We start from the raw sequence: 13,826 nt of genomic DNA, 5'->3' as shown, positions 1-13,826 counted from the left end.
GGGTGAGGAATGGGGACAGCACAGCATTCAAAGTTTGTGACGAATAACTTGGAAAGGTCAATGGGCTGCTAACGATGAACACATTGAGTATCTTGTTACAGTTTAGACTCTGCTCTGTAGGCAACAGGAAGCCACTCATGGGGATCCCTGGGTGGCGCAGCGGTTTAGCGTCTGCCTTTGGCCCAGGGCGCGATCCTGGAGACCAGGGATCGAATCCCACGTCGGGCTCCCGGTGCATGGAGCCTGCTTCTCCCTCTGCCTGTGTCTCTGCCTCTCTCTCTCTCTCTGTGACTATCATAAGTAAATAAATAAAAAAATTTAAAAAAAAAAAAAAAGGAAGCCACTCATGTTTTTGAGTAGAGGAATGGCATGGTTAGAAAGACCGCTTGAGTCACAAGAAAAAGGATGTGTGGAGAGCGGAGACTGGTGTCAGGCCACTTAGGAAACAGCTGAGCCTAAGGTCAGTGTTTAACGAAGGGGGATTCCACAGCCCTGCAGGAAGGATGAACTAAGATTTGAAACTACCATATGCAAGGAGGCGGCCCTGCAATAGGTTAACCTTGCTCCCCTTACTTGCAAAATGTAGATCTTAATCCCTGTCCTGCTTCCTTAGCAGAGATGTGGGGAGGACTCAAGGACACAATTGAAGGCAGAATCAACAGAAAACTGTTAGAGAGGCACCTGTGTGGCTCAGCGGTTGAGCATCAGCCTTCAGCTCAGGGCGTTGCCCTGGAGTCCCAGGATCAAGTCCCACATCAGGCTCCTCTGGAGGAGCCTGCTTCTCCCTCTGCCTATGTCTCTGCCTATGTCTCTGCCTCTGTCTCTGTGTCTCTCTCATGAATAAATACATAAAATCTTTTTCCAAAAAAACCCAGAAAGCTGTTAAGAGAACCAAAAAGAACTACTGATCATGATACTACAAGAGTCTATATTAACTGCTTCTCGGTCCCGCTGCATGCCCGCCAGCAGTTCTTCCTCTCTTACCGCCAGGCCTCCAGTGAGTGGCGGTCACGTGGAAGGCCTGCAAGTAGTCAACGGAGCAGGTCCTGTCCCCTCCAAACATGCTCTCTTCTTCCTGTCCTTCTCTACACTTTTCCTTTTTCCATCCACCTAGCCCTCCTGATCGTCCGCCTCCTGGGCGAGACTCCTTGCTTACTTCCCTCTGCCATTCCACATGCTCTGTTTCCCCTGACAGCCCACTGCCTCCTCTCCCCATGTCCCCACCACACCGGCCCGTACCCTCCCAGGCTTTGAATAAGGCTCCCTCTTATTCATCCACTCCTGGGCCCCTGCTCTGTGGTTCTCTGTGCTCTGGAAGAGCTGCGTGGAACAGAGACCATGTCCTCACTCCTCCTACCAGGCATGCGCAACAGCAAGGGCCTCAAATAAATGAGGACCTGGTCCCTTGAGCCTGGGCTGTCCTGAGGGATCAAGTCCATGTTGCCTCACCTAGATCTAGCCTGCGAGCATCCTGAAATACAGAAGATGACAAGGGTAGGAGTAGCACTTTACATGGATGACCTCACTTCTTACGACATCTCTGTGCAACAGGTTACATATATGCTACAAATGAAGCCAAGGAAATCACAGGTTAAGAAATTTAATAAAGTTCTTCAAAGAAGATAAGCCAGTCCTTGCCGTTTCTGTAACATTTTATAGTATAAGTGTTTACTGGCCATTGAAGGGAGTCAGAAGTAGGAAATACAGAGTAGACCTTATTATACCCATGCAAAACGGTCTTCCTATCACAATCCACTCAGAAGAAACAATGAGGATGTTTTACCTTTAAAACAACATAATATGGGATCCCTGGGTTGCTCAGTGGTTTGGCGCCTACCTTCGGCCCAGGGCGTGATCCTGGAGTCCCAGGATCGAGTCCCATATCAGGCTCCCTGCACGGAGCCTGCTTCTCCCTCTGCCTGTGTCTCTGCCTCTCTATGTCTCTCATGAATAAATAAATAAAATCTTTAAATAAAAATAAAATAAAATAAAACAACATAATATGAGAGGCACCTGGATGGCTCAGTTGGTAGTGTCTGCCTTCAGTTCTTGTTGTGATCCTAGAGCCTTGGGATGGAGCACTGTGTCCCTTCAGCTCTTGTCCTGATCCTGGAGTCCTGCGATTGAGCCATGCGTCGAGCCCTGTGTCGGGGGCTCCCTGAGATCATGGGTCTTTCCCTCTGCCCCGCCCCCTGCTCATGCTCTTTCAAATAAACAAAAATCATAAAAACAAATAAACACAACGTAACATGAGTTTGTAATATGAGTTTCTTATTCGAGTTTGATCCCTTTTGCCATGAATGAAAGAAAACTAACCCAAATTAGGTTTAGCCAGAGCAGGATTCATTGGCTCACATACCTGAGTCCAGGGATAGGGCAGTCTTACAGCATGGCTCGATTCAGGGTTACATTGGGTTACAGGACCCAGCTTCTCTTTTCTGCCCTCTGCTGTGCTAGCTGCAGTCTCTGGAGCAACATGTTTTCCAGATGATAGCCAGACCTCTCAAATCTTCATCTCTCAGGTCCAAGACCAGTTAGAAAGACAGTATCTTCCCAAATGTCCTAGACATTGTATTTCACTCGGTTTTATTAAACTATATGCCCAAGTCTGAATAAGTACTATTGTCATATGGGTTGAGTAGGATATGGCTGATGGTTCAGTTCAGGGTCACATGCTTTTTGCCAACTGAGTTGTGGGATGGGTTGTCACCTGAGCCAAATGAGCAAAGAATGGGGGAAGAGTAGAGTCTCAAATGGCTATTTCCTGTTAATGTAAATGGATGTATGTGGCCAAAAAAATAACAAAATTCCTCTATATGTCTCTACTAAATAAATGTCTCATTAGAGAAGATTAGTAACTATTAAATACTAATAATTCATAGCATCTATTGAGTCCTTGCTATTTACCAGGCACCATGCTGAGCACTTACAAGTATTATCTCAGCATACCTCATGACAAACTTCTGAGGTTAAGTACTAACTAGCAGGATCTAAATCTTACAAATGAGAAAAATGAGGCCAAGGGCAGTGAAGTCACTAGTTCAAGGTCTCATAGTTAGTAAATGGAGGAACAGGGATATTGACTCAGGACACTGACAAATGCTAACACTTTCCAGGTTAATGTATTTGTTAGTATAAGAGAGTTCAGATGGAGAAAAAGAATCATGCTCATGGGGATCAAAGTCTTTACATGGAGACAGAACAAAGCTCCATGTTTAGTGACCAGAAAAAGACCCCTCTTTTTTTTAAAAAAAAGATTTTGTTTATTTATTCATAGACAGAGAGAGAGACAGAGAGAGGCAGAGAGAGAGGCAGAGACACAGGCAGAGGGAGAAACAGGCTCCATGCAGGGAGCCCGACACGGGACTCGATCCCAGGTCTCCAGGATCACACCCCAGGCTGCAGGCAGCGCTAAACCGCTGTGCCACTGGGGCTGCCCAAAAAAGACCCCTCTTAAGAGTTGGGATAATTTGGCCAGTAGGTAACAAAACATTTGATTAAAAATAACTTAAATCATGGAAATTTATTATCTAACCTCTCCAGAAGTCTTGAGGCAGGCAGTTTCAGAGTTGGTGTTCCTCTCTACCATCTAGTATTCAACCACTGGTCTGTCCCCTCATAGCTGCAACATGGCTGCAACAGCTCCAAGCATCCCATCTTCATATGATTCTGTCTAAACACAAAAGGTGAAATTGCCCCTTCAGTGTCTCCTTTTCATGAGGAAGAAAAACCTTTCTTGGGAGTCCCACAGCTGACATCCTCTTACATTTCACTGACCTGCATGGAGCTCCATGCTCTGCCCTGAACCAATCTCTGCTGAAGGGGAATGGGTTCCTCCCTCCAGAAGGAAAAAGGCCCATCTTCCTAGGAACAGGGTGAGGGAGGTGAAGACTCTAGGGTAAAAAAAAATAAAGGCACTGACTCTACAGGCAATCCAGGCCATCCAGGCGCCCCTCATATTATATTGTTTTAAAAGTAAAACATCCTCATTGTTCCTTCTGAGTGGATTGTGATAGGAAGACCGTTTTTGCATGGGTGTAATAAGGTCTACTCCCTATTTCCTACTTCTGACTCCCTGCAATGGCCAGGCAACCCTCGGACTGCCTCTTACATTTGGGATACCCCAAATGATCTTGAGAATGAGGGCATCCTTAGGTTTCATGCCCTCAGTGATTCAGTCACTTTATCTAGGCTCAGCCCTGCTCAGCATACTGCCTCCTCCCCACCCTTGAACAAAGTCAAGCGTTGTTTCAGAATAAAAGATGGGGAAGATGGCCTTTACAATGACAGTCAGTGTTTCAGGAGCAGCCAGACTTGTCATGCCTCAGCTGTCAAGCAAGCACACAAGGCCTTAGTCTAACTTCTGATGTTGGGCTTTTAACATCTCTGGGGCTTTTAACTGGAAGATATTCAAGGTTCCTCTTAGCTTTGAAGTCTGGAGCACCTTCTTAGATACTTTTAAATCAAATGACATTCATGGCGACATCTGCTGCTAAAGTAGCTGAACAATACAGAGACGGATGCTATTTGATCCCTTCTCCATTACCACTTCTCTCATCCCCCCCCTCCCCACCAACACATACATGGCATAAATCATAGAGGAGGGGCACCTGGCTGGCTCAGTGGGAAGAATGTCCAACTCTTGATCTCAGGATTCAGAATTCAAGCCATACGATGGGCACGGAGATTACTTTTAAAAAAATCATACAGCAGTTAGTAGTATTTTTGCCAGGTGGAGAACTACAGTGGACACCATGGGGTACCACCTAGCTTATCCACTTCCAGGACCAAAATACTCATTTCCTCAGCAATTGGGAGAGTCAGTGACTGATTTTTCCCAGCTGAGTCAATTTCCAGAAACTTCTTACGGCTGGAGAGATAAACTGCTCCAGCTGTAAGAGCAGTGGCTGGGTGGCTCAGTCTTTTAACCATCTGCCTTCAGCTTGGGTCATAATCCTGAGATCCTGGGATCAAGCCCCACATCGGACTCCACAGGGAGCCTGTTTCTCCCTGCCTCTGCCTCCTTCCCTCTCTCTGTCTCTGTCTGTCTGTCTGTCTAAATAAATAAATAAATAAATAAATTTTTAAAAATTTGCTCCCCCAAATCACATCTCTTCCTCTTGGGTAGCCTATATCCAATGACCAGTTGAGGTGGAGGGGGTACTTAGGGGTGGGATACGGGGAGTGGTGAGTGGGAGGAAAGTTGTGGAAATGGCAGTAATGAATGGTCCTGGCTCTGACTCCAATTTGGGACAAACTTGGGTTTTTAAAAAAGATTCTATTTATTTGGGCAGCCTGGGTAGCTCAGCGGTTTAGTGCCACCTTCAGCCCAGGGCCCGATCCTGGAGACCCAGGATCGAGTCCCATGTCAGGCTCCCTGCATGGAGCCTGCTTCTCCCTCTGCCTGGGTCTCTGCTTCTCTCTCTCACGAATAAATAAATAAAATCTTAAAAAAAACATTCTATTTATTTGACACACACACACACACACACACACACACACACACAGAGCACAAGCAGGGGGAGCAGCAGGGAGAGGGAGCCCCATGTGAGGCCCGATCCCAGGACCTCAGAATCATGACCTGAGCCAAAGGCAGACGCTTAACCTACTGAGCCACCCAGGTACCCTCAATGTGGGACAAACTTGCAGAAGTATTTCAGTTCCAAAATTCTGAGGTATTGGGTTGAAACCTTTGTTTTCACTGCACTAAGTCTCCTGCTCAGTCTTCCTACCATCACACCCCCACAGGTGCTGATCCTGAGAACAATCATAGGTAGGGGTGCCTGAGTGGCTCATTTGGTTAAGTATCTGCCTTTGGCTCAGGTCATGATCCTGGCATCCTGGGCATCCTGGGATCTAGCCCAGCATGAAGCTCCCTGCTGAGCAAGGAGTCTGCTTCTGCCTCTCCCCCTGCTTGCTCTCTTGTTCTCTCTCTCAAATAAATAAAATCCTTTAAAAAAATGAAAAAGAGACTCACAAACTTCTGCATACAATTCTCCACCTCAGAATTTGCTTTCCAGAGAATATAAACTGTGACGGGGGAACTACAAACTTTTGTGGAAGATGGGGTTTTTTTCTTTCTCTTTTTCTGCTTCTTTCCTTTAATTTTTGGTCGTAAATACTTACATAGGTATCACCTTTAAGTAAAATAACACATAGTACACACACAATTGAGCACATTTCTTTGTGTTCAAGGAATAATGATGTTCCCTAAATTATTTCAGTAGGATTAACTAGGCTCCAAATAGTACTGCCTAGAGTCAAGACCACATGACACAAATCTGGAATGATTTTTTCTCTTTGGGTACATGATGAATTCCTCATTTTCAATTGAGTGCCTTAAATTGGAGTTCTGGTCCTGAGAGCCTGCATTCAACTATTTGGAAAAATGGTTCCCCTATTGGGCTCTTTATATGGAGGAAAAAGTCCTTGTCGTTGAAAACACTCATTTTTCCTAATGCATTTGTATTACTAGTTCCTGCCTAAAAATTAAGCAACCTTTCATAGGTCTCCATGACCTGAACGTTGGTTAATACATATTTGCTATTAATTTCAAAAGTATATACTTTATTGGACTTGGAATTGGTCCTGAGAGGGATTCAAACAGCAAGTGAGCAAGCCTTTGCCCCAAGGGTCCTGTGTCTGCATTTCTAACCAGAGGAGCTCAGGCTGACTGCTAAATCCCTTACACCAGAAGCTAAGCAAGAATGATATTTCCATGGACTGTCTTTAATGTTTGATGGAAGTGATGAGACTGCAATAGATTCATTAAATTTTTAGTTGTTATTCTGATCATAAACAATCTTTTTCGTTTGCATGACAGAAATAACGCACTGTCCAAACAGCGTGATTCATTATCCAGTTTCTTGGTCCCCTGCTCATTTCAGTTATCACATGAGATCAAGACCCCACTATGTTACAGAGAGCAATAACTGATAGGGACACCTGCTTAATTTCTTGAGAGTATTCATAGGTAGGACCTAGGTAAACTTTTGCCTTGATAAGAGCATTGTCCTCCCTACATGATCATTCTCACTTCAATCTCTTCAGACACTTTTGTCCTCACAACTGCCAAGGTGTTCATTTTATAAAATCTTTTAAAACAGATTTTATTTATTCATGAGAGACATAGAGAGGCAGAGATATAGGCAGAGGGAGAAGCAGGCTCCCTGTGGGGAGCCTGATGCAGGACTTGATCTCAGGACCCCAGAATCACAACCTGAGCCAAAGGCAGATGCTCAACCACTGAGCTACCCAGGTGTCCCAAGGTGTTCATTTTAAAGCCTAATTTCACCTAATACAGAACTGATGCCAGAAATGAGATGAAACTTATAACAAAAGTATGTAGCACTGCCTCAGTGGTCAGGCAACCTGATGACACAAACAGGCTGGATAACAAGAGATCTACTTCATTCAATGGCAAACATTTGGTACCATCAGTGCATTAACTTAATTACAGATGGTGAGCTTACCTTTGTTGGTGATATAATGGATGAGGATGAAATACAAAATGTTTGCAGCATGTGTTAGGTTCTGTTGACTCTGTTTGCCAAGACATTACATGAGAAAGATGACCTAAGAAAGAAGTGATTGGTGTCTGAGAAGAAGGATCCAGAGAACGGAGGCCCTGCAAAGTTGGAAAACCCACTTGGTTACACAACACAAATGATAAAGAGAAAGGAATAAAACAGGCTTAAAGACTAGTCAAGCTTTTCAAAGTGACTCCGGACAGAGACCAAAATAAGGGTAAGGGTCTTTTCACATGTTGTTCTAAATATTTTTACCCATAAATTGGGAGAGGTCTGGGGGTAAAGAAAGAAAGAAGGGATATTTGAGAATTATGTCCAGAAAAACTTTGTATTTCTAGTGCACAGAACTACATATAAATAGATTACTAAATTTGGAGATGATTATACTGTTGAAGAAACTATAAGCCTAGACTGAAGTGCCCTGGACTACTGTAGACAATAAACAAACTTGGGTCCTCCAACTTCCCATGAGTAGGAGGCCAACTTCAAAGGCTCACCAGCACCGAAACAGAGCTTTCTCCCCAAAACACATTTCAGGAAAATAATGAACAAGGAACCACCCCCTCCCCAAGGGCAGATTCAGAAGCCATGGAGAGCAACGAAAAGGAGTTCTCTCAGAGCACAGAATCAGAGTCTAATCAAGGTACTTTCCCAGGACGAAAGGTAGGGGACCTTCACAGCATCTTCCTAGGGGGATTTCAAAATTATCACAGCCCAATGACAGTTCTGTCTCCCTTTCTCCCACTTTCTAAATGAGAATTGTGTTAACTTTTGCTGTGGTTAAAAAGCTTGCATGTATTAGTAGCTTATAATAATATGCATCATTTCTCACTTACAGGTTTGTGGGTCAGCTGCAGCTCACTGGGGTTCAGCTCCAGGCTACGTACAGTTGCACTGTGGTCTGCTCAGCATGTCTAGCTGTGGGATGCAGGGTGAAAGAGCAGCAGTTACCAAGGGCATGCTCTCATCATAGGGCAGGAACAGAGCACTAGAGTGAAAGCTAAGCCACACAAACACATTTAAAACCTCCAGTCCAGCATGGCATTAAGTTGTATCTGCTCACATCAATTAACCAAAACAAGGCACAAATAAAATCAGTGTGTGGATACACTCTATCCACAGGGAACTATTTTTTTTTTTTCCACAGGGAACTATTTTTAAGGATAGGAAAGAAGGGGGAAATTGCGAATGCCAATTAGAATTTGCTAGCAAAATGTTTATTGCAGTTATTTGCATTTTGGGTAAGGGTGAGTGCAAGCAGGTGACCCACCTTTTGACCTACAGGCTGCCAGGCAAAAAGAGATGACATCAGGACCAGATAGAGAATACTATGCATCATCCTGAGAGCTTGGACTTTGAGCTAGAGACTGCGAATAGATAGAATTTAGGGCTACATCCCTTAGAGAGTGGCAGATTGCCTTCTATGAGTAGAAAGAAAAATGAACCAGTTTAAAGACTAAAAGAAAGACTAACAAAGACAATGCTAAGTGTCAGAGTGAATATAAGTCACCCAATAATTCATCCATTCTTGTTGAACTTGCACACGAGAGAAGTCTCCTGAAAAGTTCCCAATTTCAAAATTTATTTTTTACAAAGATTTTGTTTTTAAGTAATCTCTATGTCCAAACTTACAACCCCGAGATCAAGAGCTGCATGCTCCGCCAACTGAGCTAGCCCAGGCATCCACCCCTTTATTAATAAATATTTTTAGTAACGGGCATGAAGATATACCCTTAATTTGATACTCACATTGAGATAATAGGTTAAAAGGATTTAAAGATTTTAACGATATTATGGAGGAGGCCGTATCTTTTGATTTTTCCTTGGTTTAAGTCTTGAAATTAAATTTGCCTTTATTGCTCAAAAACTGTATTTCACACTGTTTGAAGTTTAAACTCATTTTCAAGCCTGAAGGCTCACCAATTTCTAAACTCTCAACTGTCTTTCGCTTACGTTCAACCACCAGCTAATTATCTTATCTAAGCTCATTTCTTTTATAATAATTGGAGAAATGTAGACAAAACTTACCAAGACTTGAAACTAATATTCTGTTTTTCAACCTCTTCCCCTAAACTACAGGCTCAGTATATCTGCTGCCTTTCAGGCTACTACTACTTTTCAGGTCACAGTTTTACTAGAACTTTTTGTACTATTTGACATGTTCTCACTGACCTAGCTTCTGATGGTATCCTCACTGCCAAGAATACAACCTTTAAATCAATGCCACATATTTCATAGATTTTGTTGCAATGGCACCTCAATTCTGATACTGATTTCTGTATGGGTCAGGATAGGCACAGTTAAGCCATGGTGTCAAACCCCCAAATCTCAGTGGTTTAAAACAAAGATTTCTTTTTCATGTACACTGTATTTCAATCTTGGGTTTGGTTGAATATCTGTGGTTGCTGTTACAGAAGGTAAACAGAATATGGCACATTAAATACCAAGTTTTAAAGCTTCTGCCTAGGACATATTTCACTGACCCAAACAAATCATATGGCCATGCAGAGTTTGCCAGGACAGCAAGGCATTAACTCTCTTACAGACAGGGATGCCTGGTGGCTCAGTGGTTGAGCATCTGCCTTCAGCTCTGGGTGTGATCCCAGGGTCTGGGGATGGAGTCCCACATCAGGCTTCCTGCAGGGAGCCTGCTTCTCCCTCTGCCTGGGTCTCTGCCCCTCTCTGGGTCTCTCATGAATAAATTTTTAAAAAATTCTCTTACAGGGAAGCAAAAACAGATCATTGTGAACAGTCTACTACAATACCCTTTACCTACTTTTTTCTGTTGTGTTGTCATTTTCTTATTGGGGCAATATGCAGATTGCAATATTAACCCTGTGTCTCATGTTTTTTCTAACCTTGCCAACCATCTTTTAACTCTGCTTATGATACATAATGATGAATTTTGCCATACATAATTTTAGTTTTGCTGGAAGTATGCCAGATTACTTCTTTCTTCCTACCTTTCTTCACCCCCTTCCTCCTTTCTTTCTTTTTTGGGCTTTATGGCTTCTGGATTTCACATATTCCTCGGGAAAGTCTTAACAACCTCAAATGTTATATAGATGATCTGCTATAGATTCTTCTCTAATAAACTTTTAAAATATTTTAATCTTCAATACAACTGGATATTTTTTGTGCCTATATGGTATAACTGGAGCTTTTCCTTTTTTTTCCCCAAGTAAGATAATTGATAGACAATTTTATCAGTACTATTTATTGGGGAAAAAAAAACCTCTCACGCCAACCTGATAGACAACCACATACATGGCAAACGGAGAGGTGTCTCACTGGCCTAGGTGCTTCTGAAAAAAAAAAAGTTACTATTTGTATCACCACTCAGCATCCACACCTCATCTTCATATCTATTATTCAAGCCTGGAATTGAAAAGAAATATCTCCATGTTTGTGGCAGCCCTTAGCTATGGCTGCTTTGAGATTTCCCCTGCTTTAGTTCATTAGTCAATATGATGTCTTCTATTTTTTTCTACCTTGTATAAATTACTCAAAATATCTGATGTCCTAAAAGCAGACTTTCTGATTTTTCAATGCTATTATGAATTTATTCTCTACAAGACATTTTATGTCTGGTATTTCAGCAGGATTTTGAACAGAGGAAAGGTAAAAATGTATATGTAGTATGCTAGTTCAAACCCTTAATCGGGGGTACCTAGGTGGCTCAGTGGCTGAATGACTGCCTCTGGCTCAGGTCATGATCCTGGGGTCCTGGGATGGAGTCCTGCATCAGGATCCCAGCAGGGAGCCTGCTTCTCCCTCTGCCTATGTCTCTGCCTCTCTCTCTATTATGAATAAATACATAAAATCTTTAAAAAAAAAAACCCTGATCAATTTCTCCCAAAATACTTTGCTAGTAGATGTAAACCCTATATATGAATATTTCCTGGATTCTTTTCCCCCAATGATTCTCTTAGGCCTATCCCTTTAGTTCACCAAATATGCCCAGACATGCTTACATGCCAGAAATGGACAATCCGAGGCTATGACTCGTATTTCCCTGATACTCTACTAAAATAAACATTTCAATCTAGCTCCACAATTATACTAGGCATTGTACCTGGAGGCTGAATAGAAGAACGGAAAAAGAGATGCTTAGCTTCTGTTTCCTCCATATATCTAGCACAGAGAAGGTCAGTCAATGTTTGGTGAATTAACGTATGAATGAATGAATGGGAAAAAAAGTATCTCAAAAGAAACGAAAAAGAAGTAGGAATGAATGCTGAAAGCCTTAAAGTTTGATTCTTAATTTAAAGAGATCTATACACCAATGAAAGAATTTTGAGTGAGGAAATAAGTTACCATTTATCTAAGGATTTAAGATACAGCATCAAATAAGGCTTTTTAAGTGGAATCTTTACATTATATGTATCTGTAACACAGCTCATATCAAGAGGTCCTGTAGGATAATCACTGATAACCATAATCAGAAAAGATGAACTCTTACCTCCAGAAATTTCCTGGATAATTATATGCGATTAATATATATTTTTAGATAATGTTAATTCCTCTTTCAAATTTATTCTGGATTAATAAACTCAATATTTACAAAATGCTAACAAATCAAGCATAGCAGGACTACTCTGAGGATTATTCTAATGGAGATTCATTCATACAAGAAAGTGTAAAGGTGTGATTAGCAAGATGTGCCCCTCCCCTCAAAAGATGTCCACATTAAAAAAAAATAATAAAGGTTGAACACATCATAATCCCTAAACTTTGAAAATATGTTACCCAGTGTTATGGGTTGAACCCTATCCCCACAAAAAGATATGAAGACCTAACCCGAAGCATCTCAAAATGTGATGTTACTTGGAAATAGGGTCTTTTCTGAGATAACCAGGTTAAAATGAAGTGGGTCCTAATCCGATCTGACTAGTATCCTCGTTAAAAAGGGGAAATTTGGACACACAGTCTGTGAAGACTCACAGGAAAAGGATGTCCATGTGACTACAGTCACATGGCTTAGAGCACAGACCAGCACCAGCCAGCCAAGAAACAGGACTTCAGGCCTATAAATACAAGGAACTGATTTCGGCCAACACATTCAATGAAACTGGAAGCAGTTTCACCCCTGGAGTCCCCAGGAAGGAACCCAGCCTCGCTGACAGCTTAATTTTGGCCTTATGAGATTCTAACCAGGGGATCCAGCTGAGCCATGTTGTACCCTGACTTCCGACTGACAGAACTGTGAGACCATCAATAAGAGGGTTTCTTTCTTCTTACATAAAATATACAGAACATTTATCATTTTAAGCATCTATTTCAGCAGTATTCAGTATATTCACACTGTTGTACAAATATCACACTGTCTTCACAACACTTTCCTTAGACGACAGCTCCACATTCTCCTCTTCTCACCAGCCCCCAGTAACCTCAGTTCTACTTTACATCACTGCATAGTTCACTACTCTAGGTACTTTATATAAGTGGAATTGTACACTATTTGTCCTCTTGTGTCTGCCTTATTTCACTAAGCATAATGTCTTCAAGGTTAAGTGGGTCTTTTTAACCCACTAAAATAACCCCAATTATTCCAGGAGTTTTGTTTGCAAAATGAAAATGTGCATTCTTATACTAGAACCTCTTGTGCCTCATATCCTATAGGCCTACCTTTTATTCCAGTCCTTGCTGTGGTGAGCAGTCTTTTCAGCCACCTTCTGATACCTCTGGCTCCCGGCCCCAGGGCCATTAAATGCTGTTATAGTAGAGGCATCTGTGGAAACCTGCTTGGCACTTGCAATATGTTCAAACATAGAATTTCTATGAAGTGAGCACCGCGTAAGGCAACCAATGACCAATGAAACAGCAGGAGCTGGTGGATAAATGCTCCTTTCATCCATCTTCTAGAAGAGAATTGTGCGATGTATTCTATATGTTTCCTCAGGGGGTCCACAAGCACTGAGACTCTGCTGACCCAGTGGTAATTCCTCCCTTATTTCGCTCTTCTCTCGTCTTCCACTCCTATTCTCCGAGACCATCTCCCCAAAGAACACTTCATGTGACTTCTTGTCTCAGGCTCTGGATTCTGGGGGTAAACCCTGATTAAGAAAATCACGAGGGGATCCCTGGGTGGCTCAGTGGTTTGGCGCCTGCCTTCACGCTCAGGGCGTGATCCTGGAGTCCCGGGATCGAATCCCGCATCGGGCTCCTGGCATGGAGCCTGCTTCTCCCTCTGCCTGGGTCTCTGCCTCTCTATCTCTCTCATGAATAAATAAATAAAATCTTTAAAAAAAAAGATCACAAAAGGGGGGCACCTACGTGGCTCAGAGGGCACCTATG

At 42.6% G+C, this 13,826-nt stretch overlaps 1 long non-coding RNA gene across 2 annotated transcripts in view; it reads right to left on the bottom strand.

Annotated features, from left to right (window-relative positions):
- Positions 1-3,479: 3,479 nt before the first annotated feature.
- LOC140628252 (uncharacterized) overlaps positions 3,480-13,826 on the bottom strand; it is a 38,431-nt gene continuing 28,084 nt past the window's right edge. The window contains exons 2-5 of one of the 2 annotated variants that reach the window (XR_012026567.1): positions 8,366-8,447; positions 7,473-7,627; positions 3,778-3,893; positions 3,480-3,673 (exon numbers count right to left, since the gene is read on the bottom strand). This is a non-coding gene — a long non-coding RNA (uncharacterized lncRNA). The remainder of the gene's footprint in view (positions 3,674-3,777; positions 3,894-7,472; positions 7,628-8,365; positions 8,448-13,826) is intronic. The other variant, XR_012026568.1, reaches the window with a different exon arrangement.

This window comes from Canis lupus, chromosome X (genome assembly GCF_048164855.1).
Source record: "Canis lupus baileyi chromosome X, mCanLup2.hap1, whole genome shotgun sequence".
NCBI lineage: Eukaryota > Metazoa > Chordata > Mammalia > Carnivora > Canidae > Canis > Canis lupus.
Note: the sequence above shows the minus strand (reverse complement) of the source record. Positions and strands in the feature narration are given on the sequence as shown.